This window comes from Epinephelus moara, chromosome 22 (genome assembly GCF_006386435.1).
Source record: "Epinephelus moara isolate mb chromosome 22, YSFRI_EMoa_1.0, whole genome shotgun sequence".
In the NCBI taxonomy this organism is placed as follows: Eukaryota; Metazoa; Chordata; class Actinopteri; order Perciformes; family Serranidae; genus Epinephelus; species Epinephelus moara.
This window is the reverse complement of record NC_065527.1, coordinates 34,656,439-34,667,946: the sequence shown is the minus strand read 5'-3', so window position 1 is coordinate 34,667,946 and position 11,508 is coordinate 34,656,439.

Below are 11,508 nucleotides of genomic sequence, written 5' to 3'. Positions count from 1 at the left end.
CACAAGTACAGAGCAACGAAATGCAGATTGCATCTAACCAAAAGTGCATAAGCAGTAATTAAATAACATATGTACAGGTTAATATACAGGGTGGAGGGTATGAATGATATATAAAAACGTCTATTTCTACAGGTATGTACATGCTATGAACAGTTTATGTCTATAAATAGTAGTACAGTATGAAAACTATACAGTATGTACAGTTCTGCAAATTATAAATACAAGATTACATGATTCAAACAGTTATGTACAGTAGTGCAAGAGAATGGATTACATTATATACAGAATTAAGCACTATAATGTACAGTAGTGGCTGATAGTCCAGAGGTGGCATAGGGGTCTGGATGGCAGTGCAACTCAGTCCGAGGGGGGTTGACGAGTGTGTGTGTGAGGGGATGGAGGATGGTTGGCTTGGCGAGTATGCGTGTGGAGGAGAGAGGGGCGTCAGGGGGCAGAGTTCAGTAGGGAGACAGCTTTAGGGAAAAAGCTGTTCCTGAACCTGGTGGTTTTGGTCCTGAGACTCCTCTAGCGCCTCCCAGAGGGCAGGAGGGAAAACAGTCTGTGTGCTGGGTGGCAGGAGTCTTTCCTGATGGAAATTGCTCCGTCTCCACATTTAAGACTAGACTTAAGACTTTCCTCTTTGACAAAGCTTATAGTTAGGGCTGGCTNCCAGATATTAATATATACTTTCAACATATTGTACCACAGTAGCCAGAATTATAACTATAATATTTTTACTTTCATTAATGTTGTTGTAAGCTACTGTCATTACCGTTTGTCCTGCATCTCTCTCTCTCTTTCTCTCTCTCTCTCTCTCTCTCTCTGTCTGTCTCTCTTTCTGTCTCATTGTGTCATACGGATTACTGTTAATTTATTATGCTGATCTGTTCTGTATGACATCTATTGCACGTCTGTCCGTCCTGGAAGAGGGATCCCTCCTCAGTTGCTCTTCCTGAGGTTTCTACCGTTTTTTTTCCCCGTTAAAGGGGGTTTTTTGGGGACTTTTTCCTTATCCGCTGTGAGGGTCCTAAGGACAGAGGGATGTTGTATGCTGTAAAGCCCTGTGAGGCAAATTGTGATTTGTGATATTGGGCTTTATAAATAAAATTGATTGATTGATAAGACTTGGCTTCCTGTAGATGTCATCAATAGCAGGAAGTGAGGCTCCGGCGATGCGCTGGGCAGTTTTCACCACCTTCTGCAACGACTTCCGGTCCGAGGCAGAGCAGTTCCCGTACCAGACTGTAACAGAGATATTGGATAAAGCAAGATACCCCACTCAGCTCACTTCCTGATTCAGTGACGTCAGTGCCACGCCCCCGTAGGAGACTTGCGGCAGCTCTGAATGTATTGTCGTCAATGAGGAAAATGAATGTGATCACAATTTATGGTCAATTATTTCGCCTTATAGTCACTAAAGTAAATATTGGGTTCATTTTCCACAAGCCACACATCTTACCAACATTCTGACACTAAAGCTGCATTTTTCATCCGCACAGATCAAGAGAAAGTTAACTTTGTTTGAGCCCTGTCCGTCTCAGAAAACAAGTTCTCGCGAGATCTCGTGATCTTGATAAACAGGCAGTAAAATCAGGCGCAAAATCAGTTAGCTTACAAACAGTTATTTACCGCTAGTAATAAATAAAAAATGCCCAAGCTAGTTATTTACCGCTAGTAATAAATAAAAAATGCCCAAGCTTTGTGCAGCAATAGGCTGCAATAATAAGAATGTATTTTAATTCCCATTTACACAGACATCCACAGATCCTCTGTTCAACACGAGATGGTGGGGAGGGGGGGGTTGAGGGAAAACAGGCTCTGATTGGAGGGAGAGCTAACCACGCCCACTTAGGAGACAGGAAGAGTAACCGTTTTCTTAACATTGGATAAGCCTACGGTGGGGTATCTCCTTTATCCAATATCTCTGACTGTAATACAGTTGATAAGGTTGCTTTCAATGGTGCAGTGGTAGAAGTTCACAAGAATGTCTGAAGAGGTGGTTTTTCTTCAGAGTTCTCAGGAAAAAGAGATGCTGGTGAGCCTTCTGACCAGGTTAGAGCAGTTGGTTGTCCAGGTGAGGTCCTGTGAGATGTGGATCCCCAGAAATCTGAAACTGGTCACATGCTCCACCGTCACACCGTTGATGTGGATTGGTGGATGAGTGAGAGCATTCCTCCTTAAGTCCACAATGAGCTCCTTGGTCTTCTTGCTGTTTAGGAGCAGGTTGTTGTTGTCGCACCACGCAGCCAGGCAATCCACCTCCTCCCTGTAGGCCGACTCATCGTTGTCCTTGATAAGGAGTAATGAGAAACCAGTTGTTCTAAGCACTTTGTGATGATGGGGGTGAGTGCCACTGGGCGATAGTCATTAAGATCGTCAATCATAATTAGGCCTACACAAAACCATGTGTGGCCCGAGCCGTGGCAGGCCTTTCTTGACTACTTTAAATTACTCCAATTTATAAGACCCACTTAAACCATCTATAAGACCACAGATCCCTCAAAATGATACAGATGACGGTCAAATAATGGTCAAGGACAAAGGGTTTCCCCAAGATTACAAACTTTATTACAATAAGCAGCACCTTTAAAAAAAAAGACCAAATTTTAATCAACCTAACTGATTTAAAATACAGGCAGGAGCACTACAGGACGGCTGGACGTAGCTGTAGTCGGGGAGGGAAAAATTTAAATGGGGAAAGAGTACTCACCACGCAACACATGCACACACACAAACAGCAAAATAACCAAACTATAAGGGAAAACTATAAAGTTTAAGGGGGTGTGAAGCTGGGGTGAGAAACTCTTAACACCAATCCCTCCACCATCCGGGCGGCCACACTATCACCAGTCCTGCAGCACTCATGCAAAGAAAAAGAATGTGTAAAAACACACAGAACTGCTGCAATAATATGACAAATTTCTTGGGGGAAAGCAATAAAATGCCAGAAGAGCTAAAATGAACAAAAGAAACTAACAGAAACCACCTAATATAACAAGACAAAATAATACTGAACTAAAGTAATAAAGCAACTGTATCAACCATGAAACAATACTAAATGAGCAACCAAACAAACAACCATGAAACAATACTAAATGAGCAACCAAACAAAATGAAACAAAGCAAAACAACACAAACAAAACAGCAGTGGCAGTCTGTCTATAATAAATGAAAAAACAGTTAAATAAATGACCATCCTACCAAACCAATGATTCATATGAACAAAGAAAGCTGGCATTTTACCTCTTCTGAACACAATACCCTACATGTGATTCAACATGCGGGAGCAGGAGGTTACCAGGGACCAGGGCCTAGGACATACCAGACAGAGGGTAAGCCACACTCACAATACATAAAGCATCCTAACAGGTAAAATCAACACCTTACCACAGCACATGTGGCAATCTGCCACACCACAGTCCAAGGAGGAATAGCAGCAGCAGAGGGAAGGCCAACACCTTGTCTGCCAGCTTATATCAATTTGTGAATGAGAAGTAGGAGGGGCTGACTGCTGTCGAACCCTATGGTGTCCTGGGAGGGACATTCACTACCGGTCACACATGGCTTTGGAGAGAGTTAGGCAAGCTCTTTCTCCTTCCCCTTGCTTCCAATCTTTATGATGAGCTAAGCCAGTGGTTCCCAACTGGTGGGTCAGGGTCCATTTTGAACAAGCAAGTGACTTGTGAACGGATCAGCTTTGTAAAAAAAACACGTCTTATTTTTAAGTACACTGAATTTCCATTTTTGAAGTGTTGTTTCCTGCTGTAGAGTGAGTGAATAATGAAGAGCTACTTCACAGAGACAGTAAACTAGCTTGAGACATGGCCAAATAAATGTATGATGCTGAGTTTATTCAACTCTGTGGACCTTGAACTGATGACTAAGGAGAAATCTGGACCCTGTGGCTGGACCAGTTGGGAACCACTGAGCTAAGCCAACCACACAGACTCTAGCTCTGTATTTGTGTGTTAAGTGAATTTTTCCAAATGTTGAACAGTTCCTTCAAAACTCAACTTCTCATCAAAGTATAACAAAAGTTCATCACATACAATGTGTCCTACTTCAGGGTTTCACACCTTTTTTCCTTGAGCCAAAACTATTATTTCCCCAAAAGGTGGTTAAACATCATGCATTTCTGTTATTCCTACACAAACACGTTGTGTCCCACTCACATACTTGAAGACAAATTATTGTTTTCTTCAAAGAAGAAATGATGTTCGTTCCAGTGTTCTGATGATTTGTGCTGAAGAAAGTTCTCTTTGTTGTGCTTATGTCTTTTTAAGTATTTGGTATTTTTGTCATTAAAGTTGTTTTTTGTACTAAACTAGATGTTTTCTTGGGAACATTTCTGATAAGGTTATTCAGACGAAGGAGTTATGAACTACCCACATGTTTTGTTTTTATATGCACTATAGCTTTTTGTAGAGTTAAACACAGCCTATGTTACATAAGACCAGGGGTGTCGAACACATTTTAGCTCATGGGCCACAAAAGACTAATGTGATGTCCAGCTGGTGTCACAATAGCATACTATCACATTTTAAGGCCCCGAAATGCCTTTAGAGAGAATGTTATAACTTAAGCTCCTACTTTTGATCAGAAGTACTTAGAAATAGGTATGGATTTTTTGGGGGGAGTTTTTCCTTATCCGCTGTGAGGGTCCTAAGGACAGAGGGATGTGATATGCTGTAAAGCCCTCTGAGGCAAATTGTGATTTATGATATTGGGCTTTATTAATAAAATTGATTGATTGATTGATTGATTGATTGATTGATTGATTGATTGAAATAAGTTTTCATGCCAGAAACATGTTGTTTGGGATCTTCTTGAAGGAAAAGCTAGTTTTGTGCGGTTTCCATGTTCATTGCAGAATAACCTGAACAGCAACCCCTCTTTTTAGGGGGCGGGCGGGCAGTCCTGCCAGGACCCTCTTGTTTTCCTGCTCGTTCTTTCTTCTTCTTCTTCTTCTGAGGAAATCCTACTTCCCATGTGCAAAAAATCACCACACTTTGCACAAAGGTCCAGTCCTATGCCAGATTTGCTCAGCTGCAAACACGAGTCTTTATGGAGACTCATGGCACATTATGGCATCCAGAAGAAGTTAATAACCATCACCCAGCAGCTGTATCTACAATCATCCTGTAGAGTAATACACAACGGAAACCTCACAGACAGCTTTACAGTACAGACAGGAGTCCGACAGGGCTGCCTACTGTCCCCCTTTCTCTTCCTTTTGGCAGTCAACTGGATTATGAAGGCAACCACAGCCGAACAAAACCTGGGCATTCAGTGGATGATGTGGTCCCAATTAGAAGATCTGGACTTTGCCGACAACATAGTCTTCCTGTCACACACAGAAACACAAATGCAGACCAAAATCACAAAACTTGCCACAATTGCAGCCACCACAGGACTTCACATTAACAAAACAAAAACCAAGGTGATGACCATAAGACACAAAATAGATGATGCCATAAAACTGGATGGAGAGGCGCTAGAAGAGGTGGACACATATACATACCTGGGAATTGTTGTCAGGAAGGATGGAGGCAGTGACAAAGACATACAAGCAAGAATAGGGAAGGCAAGAACAGCCTTTTTAATAATGAAGCCAGTATGGAACACAAACCACATCTCCACAAAAACTAAACTCTGCATCTTCAACTCCAACGTTAAATCAGTCTTAGCCTACTATATGGGGCAGAAACATGGAGAACTACAAAAGCATCATCAAACAAGCTCCAAACATTCATTAACAGATGCTTACGACACATCCTGGGAATTTACTGGCCTAACACCATTGCAAACAAAGAGCTCTGGCAAACCACACAACAAGAACAAATTGAAACCCAAGTCAAACGCAAGAAATGGGCTGGCACGCCTTGAGAAAACCATCCTCCAACACGATCAGACAGGCCTTAACCTGGAACCCACAAGGGAAAAGAAAGCCAGGAAGACCAAGAAACAGCTGAAAAAGGTCTGTTGAGGCGGAACTCAAGGAAACAAGAACATCCTGGAAGGAAGCAGAGAAGATCACCCAACACCGAATCAGCTGGAGGAAGTTCATGAATGACCTTTGCTTCCCAAAGAGCAAAAGGGTTTAAGTCAAGTAAGTCAAACACAAGTCAATAGTCCTGATGGTGGTGCTACAGCAAGCTTCTAAATTTCAAAAATTTGAAAATTCACAACAAATTGACCATATGTACTATAGCTTTGCAACTTTCACCAAAATGTAGCCTGAAGAAACGTTTGTACATTTAAACCTATTGCAAATTATGAAGTCCATCACAGTTTTTTTCAAAAACTGTAAAACTTCTTAAACCTATCTCCTCCCACAATTTTTGCTCAATTGACACCAAACTTGTTACAGAGCATCTTCAGACTGTCTTCCACAAATTGTCCTTTATCAAAAATTGAGGCTACAGTGCATCAAGATGTTTGACTCTTAACAGTACTGTAAACATATACTTGCTAAATAAGTTTTCAATGTTCATGAAAAAAATTAACAAAATTTTGGAGTCATGGTAGATGATGTTTGGCAAATATCAGAATTTTATATCAAAAACTGAATTTTTGACAGCATTTGCAATTGCAAAAAATACACATTAAAAAAATTGATACATACACGCCTAACCAATTCCTACTAAGATCTAACTTACTAAACTGTACCTGACAGATACTCAGTGCCTCACGTGGAGTGATTCCAAAATGCATGTCTGCTGCTTCAGTTAAGTAGCCAGTCAAGTCATTCTATTGCTCTGCATTGAAGACTTTTTGACTGCTGTGATTCCACACACAGGCTAGCTGTGTTTATCCTCTTTCTCTGAGGTTTTATAATTTTTTTGTGGTAACTGTTCAATGTCACATGCATAATGCATGATGAAAATTGTTTGTCAACAATCTTTTTTCCATGATAAAAACGAGACGATGTATAGAAAACATAATGGGCCCTATTTAGATGGTCTAAAGCGGACAGCGGAGGTGTCATTGCTATGTAGATGCAGGCGTCGTCGTCTAATTAGCAAATGAACTTGCGCTTCTCTGGGTGTGTTAGTCTAAAAATGAGGAGTGGTCAGGCACAGTCATGGCGCGTTGCTAGTTAGATGACGTAAAAAGCAAATGCGCCAGTGACCAACAAAAACCTGGTCTAAAGTCAATGGTGCAGTATTTCGCTGTTCACCAAGTTAGTAATATGCGTCTCTAGGCGGGTGCACAATGCGCGTGCACTCTCCTCAGACACACATGGAGCAGCCACACATATGCAAAAGATAACAAATAAAAATATGATTACAATGTGAAAGGTTATTATTGTGCACATTAAAATATTTATCAGAAACACGTCTTAATGGTCAGTCATTAATCAGAATGATCTAATCGCAGTAATAATGATCATCATAATTTGTAATAATGACAAATGAAATTGTGAAATTATCTGACCAATCAATCATTTTTTTGATTGAAAACCAAAGCCCACACATTAACATGTTATACTAGACTACATTATATATTAGGCTACATTATATTATATTATTATATTGTTGTCTGAGTGTAGAGAGGACACACATGCAAATAAGAGGCAGAACACAGCTCTAGGAAACATGTGAAAACAATTAACAAACGTGGGTGGGTGAGAAAACGCTGAACAAGTTTAAGTTTATTTACTTTATTTATCCCCCTGAGGGGAAATTCAGTGTTTTCACTCTTGCTTGTTAATTACACACAGGTCCGAAAGACACACACATGCACAAACAGGACCTATACATGCACAAAGTGGAGAAATGTCAGAGTGAGGGGGCTACCCTTTGTGAGGCGCCCCGAGCGGTTGGGGGGTTCAGTGCCTTGCTCAAGGGCACCTCGGCAGTGCCCAGGAGGTGAACTGGCACCTCTCCAGCCACCAGTCCACGCGCCATATTTTGGTCCGGACGGGGACTCAAACAGGCGACCCTCCGGTTCCCAACCCAAGTCCCTATGGACTGAGCTACTGCCGACTGAGCTATGATGAAAACAGGATTGAATAATATTCCACAAATATTTAGTAAGATCTTTCTTGTATTGGTGATCCCACGCCTGCTTTACCTCGGGGAGCTTGGGTGCTTGTCTGCTGTCCCCGTAGATCTGGTTCTGATGGGCCTTCACCTCCCGCACGAGGAGATCCGTCTCCTCAGCTGTAAAACGCTCACTCTTTCCAGTTGGTAGGTCTGCCATCTAACTAGCTCTCCGCCATGCGCTCCAATCGCGCCTCTTTTAAAGGGAAAGAGAGGTGACACTCTGATTGGCTTATTAAATGATATGCCCAAAACACACCCATGACTGATTCACAGAGTAAGTCCAACCCTTTTAGACTCTCCGCAATGGCGCACAGTCTAAAAACGCACTGTCTAACTAGCAAGTGACTGGGACACGCCCATGCGCCGCACGCCTGGCGCTTCGCGTTTTAGACCATCTAAATAGGGCCAAATGAATAAAAGTTGACTAAAATGGCATGAATTTTAGTCGACTAAAACTAAAAGGATAAATAGCTGCCAAAATTAACACTGGTCTCACCACAGATAAAGTATTCGTTGGGGACAGACCTTCCAGTTTCTCCCTGCTTCACCTCATCTGATGCTGAGTTTAGTACATGCGCAAGCACACCCCTATTGGTTTTTCTCACTGGCTCTCCTGGCCTGCTGAAAAAAGCTGTGAGATTAGAGGTGTGCCATATCATATTGTTCACGATAATACCAGTCTAATTTTTTTAATATGATATGAAATATTCACGTGATACTCGCAGTATTTCGACAGGTTGACATATTGACATCATCCACGGCCGTGTTATCCACGGCAACAGCAAGCATGGCTGAGAGTGAAATTATTAGCGACTCTCCAGTGGTTCCAAAAAGAGGAACAACTTCAGTAGTATGGAATAAAATGTGGCATCCTGAGTGTTTTATGAACAGCCCCGGACTTCTCAGAGGGAACTCATTCAGCGGCTCCTCTGGCAGCAGCACAGCGTCTCTCCCTCTCCTCTCTCGCTGTTTGTACACGGGAGTCCGTGTCATCAAGTCATTTTGTCATAAACCTTTGGAAATATAAACCTATGTGATTCTCGCGACAAAAAAACTACATGTGAATATGCAATAGTTATGGTAGCATAACAGCCTGTCAGGTTACAGTGTGATGATTAGAAGATACATGGCAGAGCATAAAGGTACTTTTTTTTTTAGTATTTGGGACCTGTTTAAATGTGCAATTTGTGGTAGATTTTGTTTTGTTGTACTATTAATATTGTATGAAGCTCAGTGTAAGTTCAAATATTGTGATACTATTTTAGGGTCATATTACCCACCCCTATGTGAAATAGAGAAAATGTGTTCAGTTGTCATTGGGTTAGTTATAACCCTTTTTAAAAGTGTGTTATAACCATTCCTACTCCTGTCATCCAGTGTTAAGCGAGCTGTAGCAGCATGGTGGTTTAAAGATCAAATGCCTCCAATACCAGGAATTTTGGGCCCCATGAAAAAAAATCACATTGGGCCCCCCACGCAACTGTTTTCACCAAATCTCTAGGACCTAACTGACCCATTAAAAGCTTTACATAACTCTGACTTTGAAGGCTTGCAACTGTCTTGCTTCTTGTAGTTCAATACTACCAGTACAGTATTTACTGCTAGTGAGTTGTACATGCAACAGTCTGCATACAGTATGCAATTCACTATTTGATGCAGGATTAAAAGCCGCGGAAAAAAATGTCCTAAGGGCCATCTTTTATAGTCTAAATGTAATTTTTCATGTAAAATCCCAAAATGGAAAATTCTCTTAACATTAATGAAAGACTTAAAAAAAATGACTTAAATATACATTAACTTTTCAATCAAAATAAATTAAGATTATCATCTCATAATAATAATGGTAATATAATAATGTCTGTATCTATAGATGTCATTGAACGGCCATAATTCAATCTAAATAAAAGCATCTAACTGGATTATTTTAATATTGCCTGTAACTTTAATACAGGCTGAGTTAGGCCTCTTAATGTTTCCAACTGTCCAGCATCCAATACAGACAGTTGTAGGCTGTTTTTGTTTCATAATAATCATTATGTGGAAAAAAAATTTGTTTGAATTTTCGTTTTTGTAATGGTGAAAAAGAGCAAGAGAGAGAGAGAAATTCCCACAGACTCCCTGCAATGATGCTAACTGACATGTCATTCAACACAGTGTTGCTCACCTTCTTCACTGGGACGGGGAGGGGTAAAGTTACAGGGGAGACAGGGCTGCTGCTTCTGACTCATCTGTTGTTGAGTCTGGTAAAAGGGGCAGGGACAACTGATTTAATATGAATATCTTACTAAACATTTACCTGCCCTGATTAAATGTAGGTTAAAAAGGAGTGAAATGTAGGCTAACACTAGTCTGTAGCTAGCTTATTTCACTATGGACATTAAGCTAACAGGTTCATTTCTACCACTCACAGACAGCTACCCACCTTTCTTGGAGAAAAACTGGGTCATATATTGACACCCTTTATTTTGCCTCTCCTCTCTCTCCTTTCTCTCTTTCCTTTTTTGAAAACTGGATTTTCTTTTAGTACTAGGTCAGGGTTGTCAATTTTTCCCAAAACCTTGGAGTGAGATTCAGCGGGGCCGACCACAATTTCGTTGTTTAAGCCGACAAATAAAATTTTTGTTTGTCAACTGATTTGGTAGATGAGATCCTGATCCCCCGCATCCTAACGGATTTTTGGGGCGCCTGCTGGAGATGGATAGGGTCTAATACCTTGCATACAAATACCATACAGAGAGAGAAAATGGTGGTATAGTGGGGGTCTGGGGGTCCTCCCCCAGAAAATTTTGGATGTGGTAGATGTGATTTCCTGTATTCTGGTGGGTTTAGAGGTAGCATTCTGGAGATGGACAATACCTACATACATTCAAAGCCACCCTGACTCGCAGGGCCTTCACAAGTGAACCTAAGCCACCCTGACTCGCAGGGCCTTCACAAGTGAACCTGCATTCAGCACAGAGTGACTGAACTAGTTAAAACCAGAAACTAGGACTTGCCTATGTGGCATATAGCCTATTACTTTATAGACACAAGACCCATTTTGGATTTAAAGCAAAATTCATGGTTGAAATGGTTGAATATATTTTGATTAAGATCTAACTAAAATATTATTTTGGGAATAATAATATATTTTGTGTATTATTGTAGTCTAAAGAGCATTTCATGATATATTTCTAGACTATGCAAGTCTAAGAGTGCCTAGACCTAGGCCATTTCATTTCATTTTTGACATTTACAAAGCTCTCCAAATGCCTTTTGACATAGCTGTGGAAGTGAATCGCAAAGTCACTTTCATGCTATAGATATTTTTTCTCAGCCAGTTATATTCTCTTCTCACCTGTGAAGACCCATTCATCCTTGCTGGCCTCTGGTCCACTTTCTCCTCCCTGACCCAGCTCTTTCTATTGTGGCAATAAAGATTAAAAACATATGTGGAAAGCAAAATTTTGAAATAGAATTA